This window comes from Pleurodeles waltl, chromosome 12 (genome assembly GCF_031143425.1).
Source record: "Pleurodeles waltl isolate 20211129_DDA chromosome 12, aPleWal1.hap1.20221129, whole genome shotgun sequence".
NCBI lineage: Eukaryota > Metazoa > Chordata > Amphibia > Caudata > Salamandridae > Pleurodeles > Pleurodeles waltl.
The window spans coordinates 329,873,429-329,892,543 of NC_090451.1; positions in this window are offsets into that span (position 1 = coordinate 329,873,429).

Sequence of the window (19,115 nt, forward strand, 5' to 3'; positions counted from 1 at the left end):
AGCGGGCGGATACAGCAGTATTTTCATACGGGTGACAGAAGTGCCAGACAGTAGATTTTAAATGTAATCGTAGCTTCCTACGGTAGACGGTGCAGGTTTAGATATCGTATGTTCACATTTTTGTTTAGGCAAGACCAGTCTGGCCAGGGATCTGGATGATCCCGTGCAGTTCATATCCCACTCCTGGAGAGCAGTGTCAGTGTGTCTAAGTATTGTGACATCTTTCAAACATGCTGCAAAGTAAGTTTTAGAGCAAGTTCCTCTGCTGTGAGATGCTGCACTGAGTCCAGGGTAGAGAACAGGTGATGCTGAGGAGTGCTGATTAGTGGGCAAACACGACAGCATAGATGACTGGAGGTAAATGGAAAAGTTTCATTAAGATTTACCACTGGCCTCTGATGCCCATATGTTTATGTCTTTATGACTTTTCTAGTTGAATAAATTAATACAATTACTAAAAAAAATAATTACCACAAGCAGATGGAAGTGGCGTCACAATATTGAAACTGTGGCATATAGTGGTTTCTTCGACATCACGTTGCAAGAAGCAATTATTACTTAAGGCAGCTAGAAAATGCACACCTTGCAACCAGTACATGGGACACACCACACATAGGGGGTCATTCCAACCCTGGCGGTCGGTGATAAAGCGGCGGCCAACCCGCCAACAGGCAGGCGGTCAAAAAAAAGGTATTCTGACCCTGGCGGGAACCGCCAACACAGGCCGCCACTTTAACACTCCTACCGCCACGGCGGGACAGACAAACAGCGTGGCGGTCACCGCCAACAGGCAGGCGGCAGACAATGTACCGCCCACCCTATCACAACTCACCAATCCGCCACCTTTTCCGGGGCGGGAGCCCCGCCGATAAAAACACGCCGGAAACAGACTACGAACGGGAAAACGCTCACCTATACACACTCCACGAGGACGGAGAACAGCATGGAACCCGAATTAAACATCCTACCAGCTATTGTCTACCTGCTCATCTACCACGAGTACGAACGCCGGCGCAGACGACAACGGTGAGTACTGCACCTACGACACAGGGGAGGGGGGAGGAGGAAAGCTTACGGGCACACACATATGCACCCCCCCCCAACTATCTACACACCAATGCAGAGCACCAAGTCACAGTGACACCACCCAAACCCCCCGGAATAATGCAAAGCCATAATTAAAGTGAGAAACAACATTTATGTATAAAAGAGGTTCTTTGAAGTCATGGTAAAATAGCAATATGAATTGTAAAAAATCAAGTAAGAACATTGCGACACCGATAAACATAGGCAATAAGTCCTGCACAGTCACTTAAATTTCCACTGTCCGTGGGCCAAAGTGTATCAACACATGGGCAAAGCCCACACAGGAGACCTGAGTCCGTTGGAGAGAACACTGCTGGGGCATCAGATGACAAAACTACAGGCACCTCAGGGGGAAGGGAAGGGGGGCACCTCAGCCACATGAGTCCACGACGCCAGATCCACGAAGGATCCACCATGCCCACTGTGCCATCCTGGGGAGTGCAAAGCCACAGTCTCACAAGTCTCTACAGTGGGTGGTCTGCCCACTGTGCCATCCTGGGGAGTGCAGAGACACAGGCCATCAGGTGGATCACAGACTCCACAGGTAATGGAGGAGGCAGGGTGCCCGAGTGCAGCGTGAACACTAGCTCAACACAGAACCGGCACTGTCAATGGGCCAGCGGTGCTTGACAGGAAGGGCCCAGCGGAGCGGTGCTTGACAGGAAGGGCCCAGCGGAGCGGTGCTTGAGACGGCGGGGCCCAGCGGAGCGGTGCTTGACAGGAAGGACCCAGCGGAGCGGTGCTTGACAGGAAGGGCCCAGCAGAGCGGGGCTTGACAGGAAGGGCCCAGCGGAGCGGTGCTTGACAGGAAGGGCCCAGCGGAGCGGTGCTTGAGACGGCGGGGCCCAGCGGAGCAGTGCTTGAGATGGCGGGGCCCAGCGGAGCGGTGCTTGAGACGGCGGGGCCCAGCGGAGCGATGCTTGACAGGAAGGGCCCAGCGGAGCGGTGCTTGACAGGAAGGGCCCAGCGGAGCGGTGCTTGAGATGGCGGGGCCCAGCGGAGCGGTGCTTGACAGGAAGGGCCCAGCGGAGCGGTGCTTGAGGCGGCGGGGCCCAGCGGAGCGGTGCTTGACAGGAAGGGCCCAGCGGAGCGGTGCTTGAGACGGCGGGGCCCAGCAGAGCGGTGCTTGAGACGGCGGGGCCCAGCGGAGCGGTGCTTGACAGGAAGGGCCCAGCGGAGCGGTGCTTGAGACGGCGGGGCCCAGCGGAGCGGTGCTTGACAGGAAGGGCCCAGCGGAGCGGTGCTTGAGACGGCGGGGCCCAGCGGAGCGGTGCTTGACAGGAAGGGCCCAGCGGAGCGGTGCTTGACAGGAAGGGCCCAGCGGAGCGGTGCTTGAGACGGCGGGGCCCAGCGGAGCGGTGCTTGAGACGGCGGGGCCCAGCGGAGCGGTGCTTGACAGGAAGGGCCCAGCGGAGCGGTGCTTGAGACGGCGGGGCCCAGCGGAGCGGTGCTTGACAGGAAGGGCCCAGCGGAGCGGTGCTTGAGGCGGCGGGGCCCAGCGGAGCGGTGCTTGACAGGAAGGGCCCAGCGGAGCGGTGCTTGACAGGAAGGGCCCAGCGGAGCGGTGCTTGACAGGAAGGGCCCAGCGGAGCAGTGCTTGAGACGGCGGGGCCCAGCGGAGCGGTGCTTGACAGGAAAGGCCCAGCGGAGCGGTGCTTGAGACGGCGGGCCCAGCGGAGCGGTGCTTGACAGGGAGGGCCCAGCGGAGCAGTGCTTGACAGGAAGGGCCCAGCGGAGCGGTGCTTGAGACAGCGGGGCCCAGCGGAGCGGTGCTTGAGACGGCGGGGCCCAGCGGAGCGGTGCTTGACAGGAAGGGCCCAGCGGAGCGGTGCTTGAGACGGCGGGGCCCAGCGGAGCGGTGCTTGACAGGAAGGGCGCAGCGGAGTGGTGCTTGACAGGAAGGGCCCAGCGGAGCGGTGCTTGAGACGGCGGGGCCCAGCGGAGCGGTGCTTGACAGGAAGGGCCCAGCGGAGCGGTGCTTGAGACGGCGGGGCCCAGCGGAGCGGTGCCTTTCTGCACGGTGGGGCCCTCTTCAGCGGTGTCTTTCTGCACGGCGGGGCCCTCTTCAGCGGTGCCTTTCTGCACGGCGGGGCCCTCTTCAGCGGTGCCTTTCTGCACGGCGGGGCCCTCTTCAGCGGTGCCTTTCTGCACGGCGGGGCCCTCTTCAGCGGTGCCTTTCTGCACGGCGGGGCCCTCTTCAGCGGTGCCTTTCTGCACGGCGGGGCCCTCTTCAGCGGTGCTTGTCCAGTCATTCAAGGGAGCCAGACCTGGCCAGAACTCCCTGCTTAGTCGCCCTCCGACCGTGCAGTTGCTGGACCCTTCTGTGACGGAGTCCTGGGCCCGTGGGTGTCCTCCCTCACACCCGGGATGGGTGACTTCTCCGCCCTGCTGCCCTTGCCCTCCTTCGATGAGGCTCTCTGGCCCTTGCCTCCCCTGGATGTTGTGGCATGTGACGGCCCAGGACTTTGCTCCTTGGGGGCAGCCGTGTCAGTCTTCTCGCGGCGGCCCTTGATTTTACGGGTCCTCTTTCCAGGGGGGGGGGCTGGCTGTCCCCTTGCTGCTGGCCGATGTATCAGTGCTGGGAAAGGGTGGACTCCAAAACCCGTGCACAATGGTGACACTTGAAGCAGGGCTGGTGGTGGCTGAGGTGCTCTTGGGACTCTTAGCAGATTGAGGGGGTGGGGCTGTGGGGCAAAGAGGTTAAGTTTGGAGAGGTAACGTTTTTTAGGACCAATGTAAAGGGTAGGTGTAGTGGGTATGGGAGTGTAGGAAGAGGATGTGGTTGTAGGAGAGTCAGGTGTGCTGTCTTTGGGTGCAGGTGCTTGTGACGTAGGCTGTCGTGAGGTGGTTGGCTGTTGGGTGGGTGTCTGCCTGCGTTTGTGTGTCTTGGAAGAGGGGGTGACAGACACAGTGGGAGAGGACACAGGGGACGTGTAAATGGCAGTGGGGGTGGTGACTGCACGTGTGCGGACTGTACTGGAGGGTGTGCTGGTGATGGAAGTACTGGCTGATGGTGGTGTGCATGCAGGTGTGAGTGGAGACGTCACAGGGAGGGAGGAGGGAGACGAGGAGGAGGGGGACACAGGGGTGGTAGTGACTGTTGGCATGTCTGCATCTGGGTGTTGCTTGGGTGAATGCTTGTGTGATCTGTGGTGCTTATGTCTGGATGAGCTGCCCTTGGGTGTTGAGGTGTGTGCAGGCTGGTCTGATGGTGTGGATGGGATAGGCTGAGGAACAGGAGACAGGGTGGAGGCAGTTAGAAGAGGGAGGCTGGAAACAGGGACAATGGCTGCCGTCAGTGCTGAGGCCAGAGCATTGAACGATTGTTGATGGGCAGCCTGATCCGAATGAATGCCCTCCAGGTATGCATTGCTCCGATGCACCTCCCCCTCTACCCCCTGGATGGCATTCAAAAGGGTAGACTGCCCAACAATGATGGTCTGTAGGAGGTCAATGACCTCCTCACTGAGGGCAGCAGGGCTAACATGGGCAGGGCCTGAGGTGCCTGGGGCGAAGGAGATGCCCGCCTTCTTGGGCGAGCGGGCACGGAGCGAGGGCTGAGGGGCTGCTGGGAGGGCGGAGCTGGTGCGCTGGGTGGCGGCTGTACCTGTAGAGGCGGGGGGCCCGGATGTTGCCGCCACCGCTAGGGAGCTCCCTTCCGAGGATGTGTCGGTGTTGCTGGTGTCACCACGGGTCCCCGTTGTGGTGCTCCCCTCGCCCTCCGTATCACTGGTGACCTCGGTGTCTGTACCATGGCCCACCGGGGCCTTGTGAGTTGCAGCTCCCTCGTGCTCCGATGCCAATTCTCCTCCGCCTGATGATGCTAATGCACACTTGCACAAGAAGATAAAGAAAAAGGGTGGGGGGAGAAATAAAAACAGGTTGAGTGCATGCATTGTCAACACCGTTGGCGGAGAGGACAGACACAGGAGCCTCATGCACTACGCCGCGCAATCGGGGTACACTACTCAGTACTTGTGACTAGGCCAACAGGTCTATGGACAACAAATGCGCACATGGGTGATGCTGGACCATGGATTGCTGTACTTGGCACCCTACAGAGGTGGGGGGTGGGGGCACAGGGCCATGCCTAAAGGAGGGGACTACACTACAGAAAGCGCCCTGGCCTAATGTCACCCACAGCCCTCCTCCCCCACCCAGACGCCTCCACTGCGTGTAAAGATAGCAGAATGTGCTGGTACTCACCCCCTTGTGTCTGCTGTGATGTCCTCACGCGCCCATCCAAATCGGGGTAGGCCACCGCCAGGATCCGGGACATCAGGGGGGTCAAGGTACGACTGGCACCCCTCCTACGTTGGGAGGCCATCCCCAGCAGTGACTCGGCGGTCTTCCTGGTCCCGCGGCGGATGTCCTCCCACCTCTTTCGGCAGTGGGTGCCCCGTCTGTTGTGGACCCCCAGGTCCCGGACTTCCTTGGCGATGGCACGCCAAATGTTGACTTTCTGATGGGCGCTGACCTATTTGACATGTACAGGGTGGGAAAGGAAATTTCAACATTTTTCTGCATGTTAGATGTGATTGCCCCCCCCTCCCCAACCCTGCCATGTGGCACATGCTCTCATCTGTCGTGCCTTGCACTCCTCATTCGCTCCCCACCCCACCATCTAACATCCACCATACACAACCCAGGCATAGCCGATTCAACGTGCACCCAGTGTACTTACCTGTTGGTCTGGAGGAACGTAGAGTAGCGCATACTGGGGCAGGACCCCATCCACAAGTTTCTCCAACTCTTCTGAAGTGAAGGCAGGGGCCCTTTCCCCAGTCGCAGCAGCCATTGTCTCTTCCAGACCGAGGTCACAGCAGCACTTGCAGTATAGGTCCTCTCCTGTGGATGATCAGGTCTCGAGTGATTAAGCAGATAGAAAATGGCGGTCACGCCCGCGGTGGTGCGTACCGCGGCGGTGCGTACCGCGACCGCCGGCGCACATCGTCATTGGCTCCTGAGACCCATAGGGTTCAATGTTAACCAATGCTGCTTTGCGCCGCGGTCTTCGACCGCCTACCGCCACAGTGTGCCACGCCAGCGCAGTGACCTCACATCCCACTGTCACACTTCACAGGTCAGGCAGCCGCCATTTCAAGGGCCCACATGGCATGATTTCTACTGCGTCACACAGGCCTAGGCCTTGCATTGCCACTCATACAAGCCTTTCAATGCATAGCGATTCGTGTACTGTGCAAGCTGTATGAACGAACCTGTGGGTTGCTTGACTCTGTGCTCCATGTTGTCCTTCCTAGGCACCGTCCGCTGGGACTTGCGAGGAGAAGGATGAATCCTCCCGTGTACCGACCGCTGGTGGACCTTTCGACAATGGAAGAACGACATATTATACTTCGATACCGACTTGACCGAGCCACTATACATGAACTGTGTGCCCAGCTGGAGCCAGACCTGATGTCCCCCATCCCCCAACCCACAGGGATTCCCCCTCTGGTGCAGGTTCTGTCAGTACTCCATTTTTTGGCAAGTGGGTCTTTTCAGACAACAGTGACCATGTCATCAGGGATGTCTCAGCCTATGTTTTCTAAGGTTTTGTCCAGAGTGTTGTCTGCCCTGATGAAATACATGCGGAGATACATTGTTTTCCCTGAGGAGGGTGATTTGGCCACTGTGAAGGGTGATTTCTATGCCCTTGGACATATCCCCAACATCATTGGTGCCATTGATGGGACCCATGTGGCTTTAGTACCCCCAAAAGACAATGAGCAGGTGTACAGAAATAGAAAAAATTACCATTCGATGAATGTCCAGGTGGTCTGTTTGGCTGACCAGTACATCTCCCATCTAAATGCCAAGTTCCCGGGGTCAGTGCATGACGCGTATGTCATGCGAAATAGCAGCATCCCTTATGTGATGGAACAGCTACAGAGACACCGTGTGTGGCTAATAGGTGACTCTGGTTACCCCAACCTGCCTTGGCTATTGACCCCAGTGAGGAATCCCCGGACCAGGGCAGAGGAACGGTACAATGAGGCACATGGGCGAACTAGGAGGATTATAGAACGGACCTTCGGGGTCCTGAAGGCCAGGTTTAGGTGCCTGCATATGACAGGGGGATCCCTCATGTACTCACCAAAGAAGGTGTGTCATATCATCGTGGCCTGCTGTATGCTTCACAATCTTGCATTGCGATGCCAGGTGCCTTTCCTGCAGGAGGATGGTCCAGATGGTGGTGTTGTAGCAGCTGTGGAGCCTGTGGAGAGTGAAGAGGAGGAAGACGACGGGGACGACACGGACAACAGGGACACAGTTATACAACAGTATTTTCAGTAGCACACAGGTAAGAATCACCCACGCCATTTTACATTTACTTCTGGCCTCCTGCATCTCTACTTTCTGTGTTTCCCCCCAGTTCCTTTTCACTGATTTTTGACTTTCCCTTCCCTTTTCAGAGCTGTATGACCCACAGCGTGACTTCTGCTTTGTTTGCCCATGGACTAATGCTTATTGACACTGGTATGTTGTCATCACAATGTAAATGAACATTATTGCACCGTTATGTGTAATACATTTGTAAAGAATACAAGCAGACTCCTGACATTTGAAGTGCAATTGGTGATTTATTTTAAGTGCTGCGTATAGGTCCAGGATAGTAAAACGGTGATGGGTGGGGGTGGAGTAATGTCCATGGCAGAGTCCAGTTCTCAGTAGCACAGGTGCATTGCCCATATGCCTGTGGAAGGATGGAGCAGGGGCAGTTCAAGGTTGGACAGGGTGACAATGTGGGACAGTGGGATGACATCAGGGGGTATCGTTTGCTGGCGGGGGTCTTGGCATCCTACTCTGTCTTCTTGTGTGATCTCAGGTTCCGCTTGCGGGGTGGTTGATCTTCAGCAGGAGGTGGGGTTCTGGTGGCCTGTCGTGGTGTGGGGGCCTTCTGTCCACTAGCGCCGGCGGAGGTGGTAGGCTGTTCGTCGTCCGGGCTGGTGACAGGGGCCCTTTGGGGTGCCACATGGTCCCGCAATGTGGTGACTATCTGGTTGAGGGCCAGGACGATGGTCCCCATTGCTGTACCGATGTTCCTGAGTTCGTCTCTGAACCCCATGTACCGTTCCTCCTGCTGTGCCTGGATCTCCTGGAACCTGGCCAGTACCGTCGCCATCGTCTCCTGGGAGCGGTGGTATGCTCCCATGATGGTGGTGAGGGCCTCTTGGAGAGTGGGTTCCCTGGGCCGGTCAACCCCCTCTCGCACAGCAGCCCTCCCAGTTGCCCTGTTTCCCCGGGCCTCTGTCCCCTGGACGGTGTGCCCACTACCACTGCCCCCAGGTCCCTGTTGTTGTTGGGGTGGTGGGTCAGCCTGGGTGCCCTGTAGTGGCGGACACACCGCTGATTGACGCGTCCTGGAGACAGAGGCATGGGCCCGCTGGGTGGGAGCTGTGCTGGTATTCCCAGAGGGGGTTGGGTCTGCTGTGGCCTGTGTCTGTGTGTGGGGAACCGACTGTCCAGAGGTCCCCGATGGTCCGGGCTGGTCATCAGGTTCTAGGTCGACAGAGCTGCTGTCATCACTGGGGGCCTGTTCTGGGGGCGGGATGGACAAATCTGGACCCTCCTGGCCGGTGTGTTGGCGTTCGGGCCTTGCAGGGGTAAAAGAGTATGGTTAGTGCTTCTGTGTGTGCCATGACGTGCGATTTGTGGGTGCCCTTGTCCCCCAGTGCTGGCATTCCCTTGTGGGAGGAGTTGTGAGGGTGGTTTGTGGGGGGGATGGGTATGTGCAGTGGTCATGCTTGGGTGATGGGTGTCCATGGTTTGTGTTGGCATTCAGGGATTGGTGTTGTGTTGGGTGGGTTGTGCTGGTGAGACATTGGCAGGGAGGATGTGTGCTGGGGGGTTGGGGGTGAGGGTGGGGGTGTGGGTTGGCATGCTGGTGGTTGGGGGGGGTGAAGTAGTTGGGATTAGACTTACCAGAGTCCATTCCTCCGCCTACTCCAGCGAGGCCCTCAGGATGCAGGATGTTCAAGACCTCTTGCTCCCATGCTGTGAATTCGGGTGGAGTGGGTGGGGGTCCGCCGCCAGTCTTCTACACAGCGATGTTGTGTCTTGACACCATCGACCGCACCTTCCCCCGTAGGTCGTTCCAGCGCTTTCGGATGTCTTCCCGGTTTCTGGGATGCTGTCCCACAGCGTTGACCCTGTCGACGATCCTTTGCCATAGCTCCGCCTTCCTGGCTATTGTGGTGTGCTGCACCTGTGTGCCGAATAGCTGGGGCTCTACCCTAATTATTTCCTCCACCATGACCCTGAGTTCTTGGTCCGAGAACCTGGGGTGTCTTTGGGGTGCCATGGGGTGGTGTGGGGTGGTGTTTGTGGTGATGAGTGTGGTGTGTGTGGTGGTGTGTGGGGTTTTGTGCGTGGATGTAGTGTGGGTGATGATGTTGTGTTCCTCTGTGTGTTGGGGTTTTCGATAGCTGTGCTCTCTCTCTCTCTCTCTCGCCTTCTCTCCGAATTTCTAGTAGTGGGGGTTTTGTGGATGATGTGGGTGTGTGTTTTATAGTTGATTGGATGTGTGGGTGTGGTGTGTGTATGTGTATCAGGTGTGTGTATTTCGAATTGTCCAATGTGGCTGTGTTTTGTAAAGGTGTGTGTATTTTGACCGCGGCGGTGTGTACCGCCAATGGAATACCGCGGTTGAAAGACCGCCGCGTGGATTCGTGGGTCGTAATGGCATGGGCGTGTTTGTGTTGGCGTGACGGTGGAGGTTTGGTCATCTCCAGTTTATCGCTGACCGCTGATGAGGCGGCCTTCCGTGGATGTCGGGTTTTTGGCAGTTTGGCAGTTGTGGGTCAGAATGACCGTGGCGGTTTACCACGGCCACGGCGGTAGAATGGCGGACTTCTGACCGGCGGTAAGAGCCTTTTACCGCCGAGGTCAGAATGACCCCCATAATTTGCAAAAAACAAAGTCAGCAAATATACAGTGAACAGCGAAGTGAATACATGAAAGTTTCACAGAAATGCACAATATATGTACCTCTATGTAGTAGATACTTCGAGTGACTCAAGCACTGCAAAGGCAATTGGTCTCATCTTTGGCACCTATGGATTTGGAAACTTCTTTTGGTTGGACTGCACAGAAACGGGACACACACTGGACGGGGGAGAAGAAACAAGGATGGGAGCGGGAGAAGCAGCAGGGAAGGGAGGGTGAGTGAGACGGGGTCAGGAGAAACAGGGAGAGGAAGGTGAGTTGTAGGAAGGAGAAGAGACGGGGACGGAAGGGCGGGCGGAAGTGAGATGGACATGCATCTAAAAGTACGGAGTGCTAGAATCACAAATGCATCCCTATGTATGCACACAGAGAGCTATATAAAAACAACGTGCACCAGCATCAAGAGCGCATGGGTTTATAGCATGTGGGAATGTGCATTCAAGGATAGAGGTGCAGTGTAGCCGCTAACCACATACGTTCAGAATTAGACGTGCCATGCGCCGCTACCGATGTACAACTGTAGTAAGCAAGTATAAATAAGTGCAGTATTTTACACATAATGGGCATTTCTTTGTTCAGTACATGGCTGCCAAAAGCTCAAGGTTGTAGAATAAAATATCAGGGTTCTGTTTACTCCATTTAGCCCTCAGAGCCTTCCAAGTGGCTTAATATCTGTTTTATGTAAATTAAAACGCAAACAAACAATATAAGCAATGGTGATCGTTTGTCATTTTGGTAAAACACGGTGTCACTAAATATGATCGAGGGCAAACACACGAACTTTCCATGTTCAGCGTGGTCATATGCGGCAACAGAAAAAGAGTAAAACGTTTAATTAATAAATAACGTAAAAGCTACAAAACATGCATACTTATAAACAAATCTGAAGGATTAACAGAAATTAGACCAAGCACAGGACGGCGGGGAAGAGCACCCAGAAAAAATCGTAAACAATAGCTTTCTGGACAAAGCAAACCTGAAACTTGCAGCCACACAAACGGCTAAGAGCATTGGGTCTATTGTGTGAGTACAACAGTGCAGAGCAGGATGGGTCAGAGAGGGGCCACAGGGGGCTAAAATGCAGTGTGGGGGGCGGGAAGCTCATAAAAAATACAGCAAGGCAACAACCAAAAAAAGATTTAAAGATTCACTGACAAAGAAGAGAATGAAAATGACTCACTAAACCCAAAACAAAGTTTACATTAATTCAAAATTAAAAAAAAAAACACCTGATGGATGAGCTTGTTTTGGTCTGAAAGCGTTAACAAGAATTACTGCATTCTTGAATAAACACCACATGACAAATTAAAGCTTCACTGACACATCAGAACGAAAAGGGAACCTTCATGAAACACACACAGCAACCCAAATAAAAAAGTAGTGCATACAAACAAACACAAATGTTGAAAAGAGAAAGCCTGCAAGTAATACGGCAGTGCTTCTTGTGCGGTAGCAACACACAAAAAAGGAGGGGCATATAAGAAGAAATAACCACTTAATAGCAAATATTTACAATGGAAACTCAAGTCACCAACTGAAAGCGCCGGGCGGGCTGAAATCCCACATAGTAGATTACAGCATGTCTCGGCGAGACACCGCATGCGCTGCCTAGATGAGACCTAAAAAAGGAGTAGTTCAAATGAATGATGAAAAAGTGAAAAGTAAACTTAAAACCAAGCATAGTGAAAGTTTAGAAAGGCTATGCTTTGCCTGTAGCCAATAGACACTTACACATGGGTCCTTATCTCTGTGCTAGACGTATATTTTGTGATCACCACAGGGCAAAACAATAGTGTCCATTTTGACCCTTCTCAACAATAAATTTACAAGGGGTCTTCAGCAGGGCAAAATAAAAGCTGACAGGAGAACACCTAGAAATATGATAAATCTAGTCATTGTTGATGCAATTTTTTGTAAATTGCATGAGCAAAGAGGAGTAGTGCCTTACCCCTAACGCAAAGTGTCACAACTCAATTAATATTATAAAAGAAATGCCAAACATTATTTAATGACTGCGGTGTGTATCACCACTTATGAGGGGTATTATGATCAAAAGGTGAAACAACTTACTAAAAGACCCAGGAGAAACCCAGGAGAATGGTGACCAACAGGCAGAAAAAGATCATCCCAGTATTTAGAGAGGAATACAACGTCCTGTTAAAAAAAATACGAAAAGTGATTTTTACAGAAAGAAAATTCTATTTGGTCCTGAAAATTGGTAAGACTCCCTAGCCATCTATCAGCACTCTTTAAACTGGTTTCTTATAGCTCCTTGAATACCACCCTACTACAAAGCTAAGTGACATGCTTAATGATATTTTTGTCAAACTAAACTTAAATTCCGTAATGCTCTGGTCATGACTGATAAACGTGCTTATAGATCAGCGATACACCCTCTTAACATTTAGTTAAATGCACCCTTAGATATATATGTCTATGAACATTGGGAATCCTTTCTTGTACAAACTAGAAGCCGGAGGTTCAATAGCAGAACAAATGTTGGCATGCATTCCCAAACAGCATTGCACTTGTTCATCCGTGATTCACCAACCTATCTATTCAGTGCAAAAATGATGTCATTAGTCTTTGCAGCTACAGGTGCCCTCCAGCCTCTTCCTTGAATCTACCAACATCAGTGATTTACACCTGCATAACACGGATTAAGTCAAGAACTTCCGAAATGTTATGCTGAAGGACTGCCAGGACCACAGGTTAATACAGTGATAAAGAATCACGTTTATCAGCTTATCAATCGGTTACCTACACTTCCCATTCTGTTTGGAAAAAACAGACAGTGATTGGTGCAGTAGTCAAATCTTGGTTGGATTATTGCAACGCTCTTTAATGCAGGAATGCCATGACTGATTTGCCAGCTCCAAAAAGCACAGAATGTGGGAATTCATGCCATAACAGGAATGAGTTCTAGGGCCATTCATCTATAGAGGTCATACATCTGCTAACAACAGCACTCTTTAATTTCCTTCTATTTCTCACTGCATTTTCTTCAAGATCATGCGTATCCCGTTTGAATGCATAAAGAAGCTAGTGCTTTGTTATTCATAAGCCAGGATCAACCCACACCTTAATCAAGCCAACTTTAAAGCTACAGCTTTATACTAGGCCTGAATAATTTCAATATGTCCAATTGAGACGGAGGCACTCTTTTAGTGCAAGCCCCTTTGATCTCAGATTTGTTACCACTGGACATTAGGGTCTCCACCTAACACACAAGGTTCAGGACCTCAATAACAAGCTTCATAAAACAGCTGGTAGATCCTATCAGGCTATTGACAAGAAACCCAAACAGGAAATGTTGTCAACTTGTCAGCCAGTGGCATTACACTTGTCTGTCAACACAGCAGAAAACACCGTTGGTGTTTCTTTGGAATAGCAGGGCGATCTTGGCATGCCTAGTTAATTACCTTCACCTTAATCTTCTGCTCGAGAAAGAGTTTCCCGTACTAGGTCTCCCGGAAAGAAATTGTTTTTTGAATGTTCTCCTGACTGGAAACAGATGAATTATGAAATTGGTCATATCTCCAAAACCAACGATTGAAATGAGAACCTTTTTGAAAATATGTGACTTTCAGGACGTGACTGCACTCGTACATTTACTATGAAATCTGTCATTGTCACAAAAATTGGAAATGTAGGCTTTAAATTATATGAAGGCATAATAAGAAACATTACCACAAACCCACTTCTTATATTCATTATATCACAGGTATATTATTCAGACATAGGGAAGTAACATATTCTACTTGATAATCTCATAACAGAGCATATCTGCAAAATAGCTTACTATATGCACTTTTAATTTACAGTACGTGAGTTATGCAGTTACTGCATCTTCAGTGCCTGCCAGGTACTCTGTGTGCCTATCAATGGAAGCCTGAAGCAGTGGGGGTTGCAGTGAAAGTGAAGAGCACGTCATTTTAAAACACAGCATGCAGTGCTGAGACTGTTCGGTAAAGCTCAAGCCACAGCCAATGCTTTATCCCAAACCATCAACAAATGAAAAAACTAGGCAGCTGGAGTTTCTCACAGCCACTTTCAGAGGTATAATCATAGAACCCTTTAACTTCACTTGCTCTATTACGATTTTTCATAATTCTCAATATTACAATGCACATTTCTCTGAAAATACATTTTCATTTAATGATTATGTTCCTCGTCTTGGAGTAGACTAGAATGTCACAAACAGGTAACCATACAAACCAAAAATTCCCAGGAAATATAATTTGCAAAACATTTAGGCCCATATTTATGAAAAATGAAGCACAACTGTGCTAGCACAGTTGTGCCTCAAAAAGATTACTGCTGCATAACGATGTTTCTCAGCGGCATGGCTGCGCCATATTTATTAAAAGGTGCACCATGGCACTGAGAAAAGGCAAGCATCATAAAAAATTACTCTAGCCAGTGATGGACGGCGATACAAAAAATGGCGCTAGTGGGCCAAAAAGGACGGTAGACTGATTAGCGGCAAAAATTCTGCCGCTAGTCAGCCTAGCGTCATTTTTCGTTTGCACAAGCAGCCAAAAAATGACACCTGACAATGTACCACACCAACTGCCAGGGCGTTAACACCACTGACCACAGTGGTAGCCATCAACAGCCAGGCGGAAGACAAGGTACTGCCTACCATATTATGACATAGCAAACCACCACAATTTCCGGGACTGTACCAACGCCATTCAAAAGCCTGGCGGAAACACTTCACAGACCACGAAAGACTCACCATCAGAGACACAGAGAAGACCTCCACTGCCATGGAACCGGAACTTCAAGTCTTCCCGATGGGCTTCTACGCCATGGTCCACTAGGAACACCAACGCTGGTGAAGATGACGACGGTGAGTACAGCCGCCTAGCACACACAGGAGGGAGGGAGGAAAAGGAAAGTGGCACACACTCGCACAACACACACCATTCATACACACACCATACACACAACACAGCTGCAGAGTGAAACCAATGTTACAGGACCCACATCTAATTTAAACAAGGACCACGTTAAGGTTTAACTGATACTGTAATATGATGCCAACAGCCACCATATTGTCCATGCAATAACAAAAACAGGCGTCAATGTTTAGAAAGGGCCAATAGCCAGTCCAAAGTACAAAAGGCCCACATTGCCACAGAGCACAGCCCAAGCCCCAATTTGATTCCTGACATTATCCGTACTCCACTGTGCAGGGCCATCATGTTGGAAATGGACAGGCACCTCAGGGGGAAGGGTGTGGGTGTGGGGGGCACCTCAGCTGAAGTGGGTAACATGCCCACTGGTTCTGAAGGGGGCTCCTTGCCCAATTGTCTCTGGTGGGAGTGCAAGGCCACAGACTCTGAAGTGGGGAACATGCCCATTGGTTCTGGAGGGGGCTCCTTGCCCAATTGTCTCTGGTGGGGAGTCTAAGGCCACAGTCTCTGAAGTGAGGAACATGCCCACTGGTTCTGGAGGGGGTTCCTTGCCCAATTGTCTCTGGTGGGAAGTCTAAGGCTACAGTCTCTGAAGTGGGGAACATGCCCACTGGTTCTGGAGGGGGTTCCTTGCCCAATTCACTCTGTTGGGGAGTGTAAGGCCACAGTTTCTGAATTGGGTAACATGCCCACTGGTTCTGGAGGGGTCTCCTTGACCAATTGTCTCTGGTGGGGAATGTAAGGCCACAGTCTCTGAAGTGGGGAACATGCCAATTGGTTCTGGAGGGGGCTCCTTGCCCAGTTGTCTCTGTTGGGGAGTCTAAGGCCACAGTCTCTGAAGTGGGGAACATGCCCAGTGGTTCTGGAGGGAGCTTCTTGCCCAATTGTCTCTGGTGGGGAGTCTAAGGCCACAGTCTCTGAAGTGAGGAACATGCCCACTAGTTCTGAAGGAGGTTCCTTGCCCAATTGTCTCTGGTGGGAAGTCTAAGGCTACAGTCTCTGAAGTGGGGAACATGCCCACTGGTTCTGGAGGGGGCTTCTTGCCCATTTCTCTCTGGTGGGGAGTGTGAGGCCACAGTCTCTGAAGCGGGGAACATGCCCATGGGTTCTGGAGGTGGCTCCTTGCCCAATTGTCTCTGGTGGGGAGTGTAAGGCCACAGTCTCTGAAGTGGGGAGCATGCCCATTGGTTCTGGAGGGGGTTCCTTGCCCAATTCACTCTGGTGGGGAGTGCAAGGCCACAGTTTCTGAAGTGGAGAAACATGCCCACTGGTTCTGGAGGGGGCTCCTTGACTAATTCTCTCTGGTGGGTGGCTACATGCCCTCTGCTGGAGGTGAGGGCTTCTTGCCCACTGCTGGTGGAGGTGTGACCCTGACTGCCTCTGCTGGAGGTGAGGGCTTCTTCCCCACTGCTGGTGGAGGTGTGACCCTGGCTGCTTCTGTTGGAGGTGAGGGCTCCTAGCCCACTGCTGGTGGAGGGGGCCTCTTGCCTCTCAGGGTGGAGAGGACAAAGAGGACGTGTGGATGGATGTTGTGGAGGTGTCTACAAGTGAGGTGTGTGTGCTGCTTGATGTGGTGATGGTGGTAGTGGCTGTTGATTCAGTGCATGCAGGTGTGAGTGTGAATGTGACTGTGAGGGCGAAGAGGAGGAGGAGGAGGGGGAGACAGTGGAGGCAGTGGATGTTGTTGTGTGTGCAACTGTCGATTGTTTGTGTGAGTGCTTGTGGCCTGAAGTGTGGTGCCTGTGTTTGACCGTGATGCTCTTGTCTGATGTTGTGGGGGCATGCTTGTCTGTATGTGTGCATGGGATGGGTTGGGGTTGAGGAGACTGGGAGTGGGAAGTGGTAGTTGGAAAGGGGACAGTAGGAACAGGGACACTAGCTGCCAGCAGAGAGGAGGCCAGAGCCTGAAAAAATCTCCTTAGGGCCGCCAACCCACCGTGGATGCCCTCCAGGTATGCATTGCTGCATCTGGGATGCCAGCCCCCGGATGGCATTCACTATGGTTGACTGCCCTACAGAGATAGATCTCAGGAGGTCAATAGCCTCCTCCCTGAGGGCAGCAGGGCTCACTGGGGTAGGGCCTGAGGTTCCTGGGGCAAAGGAGATGCCCACCCTCCTGGGTGAGAGGACACAGCCAACTCGTTGGGTGGCTACTGGGAGGTCGGTGCTGGTATGGGGATGGCGGCTGTACCTGTAGCTGGGGTGGCTCCAGAGGTGTCTGCCACCACCAGGGAGCTACCATCGGAGGAGGAATCAGAGTCAGTGTTGTCATCTCCTGTCTCGCCGTGGTGCTCCCCTCGCCCTCCGTCCCACTGGTCCCCTTGCGTCGGTGGACTCTGCCTTCTCGGTCCTGTGGGATGCAGCTCCCTCAGTCACCGGTACCCCTGCTCCTCCGCCAAATGATGCTAATGCACACATGGACAGGATGACAGAAGAAAATGGAGGGAGAGAGAAAGGGAACACTATGCAAATTACAGCACCAACACCACAGATGGCATACACATTACCATCTCACACAGGGATCAGGAATGAGCACTATGCATCGCACTGGCATTCCATTGGCTGGGTACCACAGCAAGATGAAAGCCAACCGCTGCCAACTGCACCCCTCCTAGGACCCACTAAGCCCTGTCTGACCTGGAATGCTACCTGGCTAGATTACAAGATTTTGCTATACCCCTATTTACCTTGAGCTGTACCACGCAGCAATGTCTGAGCTGAGATTAAGGAGTACCCACTAACTGAAACCCACCACCAGGATCCCATGACAGCCAGCAAACATGGTTGTCACGCTCACTGTACTCACCCCCTTGTGGCTGCTGTGCTGCCCTCAAGTGCCCATCCAGCTCTGGGTAGGCAACCGCCAGTATGCAGGCCATCAGGGGGGTCAGGTTCCTACGGGCACGTTGCCCTTGTTGGCAGGCCATCCCCAGCTGGGCCTCCGCGGTCTTCTGGGCCCAGCGTCTCAGGTCCTTCCACCTTTTCCTACAGTGGGTGCTCCGCCTGCTCTAGAACCCCAGGGTCCGCCCGTCCTTGGTGATGGTACGCCACAGTCCCTTCTTCTGATGTGTGCTGACCTACAGAGGTAATACAGACAGGAGGACACCATTGAACATACAATCCAGCCTGTCTCACACATATGGCCCACAAATATAATTTCCATCCCCAGTGGCACACACATCACCTGGCGCCTACCATGTATACTACCACCAGACACCCCCCCTAAATGACACGCTGCTAGCACACACATCTCCATGCAACCTTTTTACATGCATTGCACCCATGGTATACTCACCTGTTGGTCTGCAGGCCCATACAGCTGTCCATGCAGGGGTAGGATCCCATCCACCAGGCACTCCAACTCCTTCGAAGGGAAGGCAGGGGCCCTTTCCCTGTTCACACGGGCCATAGCAGGATCCAGACAAAGGTCACAGCAGCACATGCAGTGGAGGTGTTGTCCTGTGGAAATTCAGGAATCAAGTGAGGTAATAGACAGAAAATGGCAGTCACATCCACGGTGGTGTATACTGTCACTGCCGCCGGTGATCCCCATTGGCCCCTGTACTCCATAGAGCCATATTTTAGCCAATGAGGAATAGCACGGTTGTGCAAGACCGCCTTCCGCTATGACGCCCAACGCTGGCGGAGTAACCTCACTTCCACCTGTCCCTACATACAGGACAGACTGTCGTCATTTTATGGTGGTGGACAACATTCAGAAAATTGAGAACTGCATCATTGCTGTAAATTGCACATACATTGCTATTCACATTGTCCCATTACATAAATGCTCTATGTACATTGAGGTGGTGATTCAATTGTTCAATTTGTGACACCCTACTCACTCTTGGGTCCCTTAGATACCTACCACTGCAGAGGGATAGAAGGATGAGACGTGACCCTGTGTAAAGACCCCTTGTGGATTTGGCGACACTGGAGGATAGGCACATAATACTGACCTTTAGACTGGACAGGGCCACAATCACAGAGCTGTGTGCACAATTGGAGACTGATCTGAAAACAGCTATCTGTCATCCATCTTGGATCCTCCCTCTTGTGCAAGTTCTATCAGTGCTCCATTTCCTGGCAACTGGTTCTGTCCAAGTGACAGTGGGCTTGGCAGCAGGAATGTCACAGCAAATGTTCTCAATTGTTCTG